Source organism: Amphimedon queenslandica, unplaced genomic scaffold (assembly GCF_000090795.2).
Source record: "Amphimedon queenslandica unplaced genomic scaffold, v1.1 AMPQUscaffold_12713, whole genome shotgun sequence".
NCBI classification, from domain to species: domain Eukaryota; kingdom Metazoa; phylum Porifera; class Demospongiae; order Haplosclerida; family Niphatidae; genus Amphimedon; species Amphimedon queenslandica.
The window spans coordinates 15,540-18,180 of NW_003547051.1; the positions used below are offsets into that span (position 1 = coordinate 15,540).

At 32.4% G+C, this 2,641-nt stretch overlaps 1 long non-coding RNA gene across 1 annotated transcript in view; it reads right to left on the reverse strand.

Moving 5' to 3' along the window:
• Positions 1-2,536, reverse strand: part of LOC109587023 (uncharacterized) — an 8,615-nt gene extending 6,079 nt beyond the window's left edge. Inside the window, exons 1-2 of the long non-coding RNA XR_002187352.1 lie at positions 2,444-2,536; positions 1,273-1,348 (exon numbers count right to left, since the gene is read on the reverse strand). This is a non-coding gene — a long non-coding RNA (uncharacterized LOC109587023). The remainder of the gene's footprint in view (positions 1-1,272; positions 1,349-2,443) is intronic.
• Positions 2,537-2,641: the final 105 nt, after the last annotated feature.

Sequence of the window (2,641 nt, forward strand, 5' to 3'; positions counted from 1 at the left end):
CCACTCCACAAGAGGACTCTCCCCCTCAGACTCGTCACTCGACTCGTATAAGACCTCCCATTGATCGTTATTCGCCCTCTCGTTATACTTAAAAGGGGAGGTATGTGGTGAACTCAAAGCTAACAGATATGATTTCTTTATTAATAATGTATTTTATGTAAATGTAATTACTTATACCATGTGCTATTTCTTACTGTTCTAGAACATTCTAATTTGTGTAGGTGCATACACATGTATATATTCTACCCTTCCACGTTTTTGCTGAGTTCTTGTTCTTTTGTCCTTTGTTCTGTTCTTGGTCCCTTCTGGCTCTGTTTCTTCTCTTCTTTTATTTGGTTTGTGTTTGGAGTGATTGCCAACCGTTTGTGTTAATCATTTTATTTATTCAGTGTACTCTCCTTGCTAATTCTACGCTCCAGACATAACACCTCCTTAGGATCTATCACTTTTTATTCTCCAGTTTATCATACGTACATGTACATGTAGACCAGGAATAGTCTCACAATACATGTACTTAACTGATTCTATAGAAATTAAGTTAAATGTGTCATTATTATCAGCAACAACCTACCAATAAGACACATGCTTGTACATGTAATGGGTATGACATAGTTTTGTACATATAAATGTTTTTGAGAAATGAAACATGTACAAAGTTTACCAATACATACAAGTACATACCAGTACACATACCAAGTGTACTGTGTACATCAGTGTGGCTCACATCAGTTGTGAGGGACTGTACTGTACATGCATAAGAGTACATAAGAGGAACAATAGTAACCTAATAGTGGGATACAACTACCATGCATTAATATACACATTATACACTATAAGCTATTGCTACATAACTGATACACAATTTAATTCATACAAGAAGCTAATAGTGAATGTACGTGTATCAACAATACAAAAGGTTAGGTTTCTAACAAAGGAGAGGATCAAACATCATAAGCAACTAAAATGACACTACTAATGTTTTACAGTCATTGGGTAAACAATGATACTAACATGTGACATCACATACAATTACTATGAAGGAGCAAGTACTGACCATCATGCCACACCCTCTACATCTTACATCATATATCAATAGGGAAGGAATGGACAACAGATAATCATGTGACACATCTTTATTATTTAAATTAATTTTACACATGGTAAGGGAGGAAGCAGTAGCTAATGACTCAAGCTGTTTCATAAAATTTACTAACAATACAGTACTACATACAGTATAATAACATCAGTTCAATAAACTAATAAATACATTACCTGAGTGTACTCTCAGTAGGCTAGCAACTTCAGAATGACCTCTTGCTTCAGCATAATCAAGAGCAGTATTACCCACCTATACAAGGTAAACATTGATAAACATGACAGTACAATGTTATCACAATCAAACTAAAAGCCAACTTTAATTGTTGGTCTGTCTCAATAGTATTGAGTATGTTAGAGACAGTGGAGGTACATTTAGTGTACAAGTATACATTTTACTGATATAAATAATTACATGTACAATACTACTAGTCTACATGTACATGTACATGTATATTTACACTGTTGCAGTATCAATAAAATGTTCTTGGTTGTAGCCATAATCTCAGTTACTATACGTGTAGATTGAGAAGCTTTTATGACCGGGATAAAAATTTTAAAGGTCATTAAATTTTGATGCTTGATCAATGTAGTAATTATAGATTTAAATTGATGTCAGTACAGACACTGACCACAAGGGACCATAGCGTCCTAGTGGGAAGTGTCTGTAAATCAGATACTGCCCCAGTAGGTAAGTGATATAATTACATCAATTTGAGTGGGTCGATCACATTATATATTCATGCACAGTATAACTACATTCTAAGTATGTCCTCCATACCAAAGAAAATGTCAATGCCCACTGGCCTCTTGTAAGTCTATCTGACATTATTATACTATTATACAAGTACACGTAAGTTTTACCAATTTAACATGTAAAATCATAATTATTCTTGCGGCTCAAAATTTTTAAGAACCACCAACAAAAAATGAAATCAAAAATTTCACTTTTCTACATGTCTTACCGTTTATTTTAGAGAATCGCCACTAAACAATAAAATCTAAAATTTCAAAATTTTTCTTTAATTTTTAGATTGTAATTGATAATGAATTTTCCAAAACTTTAGGCTAGAAAATTTTTTTGCTATACTGTATTCTAAAATTAAAATTTACTACTTTTTGAATTTTGGTCATTTTGTGCTATATTTAATTTATTTTTCATTTTTGCCAATTTTTCAAAAATCTTTTTAAAAATTCTGGGACACAAATTTTTTGTTATAATGTATCCAAAATTTGTGATATAAAATATTTATTTTAATAAAAATGCTTTCCATAAAGTGATACGGTACAGTACATTAAGCTATACATGTACAATCACTATTGGAGTATAATTAATGATTGTACTTACATTATCAGAGGCAATGACATCAGCTCCTTTTTCAAGGAGCAGTGTCACTACCTGTGTGTGACCCTCAACAGCTGCCCATAGGAGAGGAGTGTATTCAAGCTATAAAAAGAAGACAGGGTAATAAAGACACTAACACTACACAGTCAAGTGTCATATCATGTTGTGTACTGTAGCATTCTAATATAATAATAATGTTAA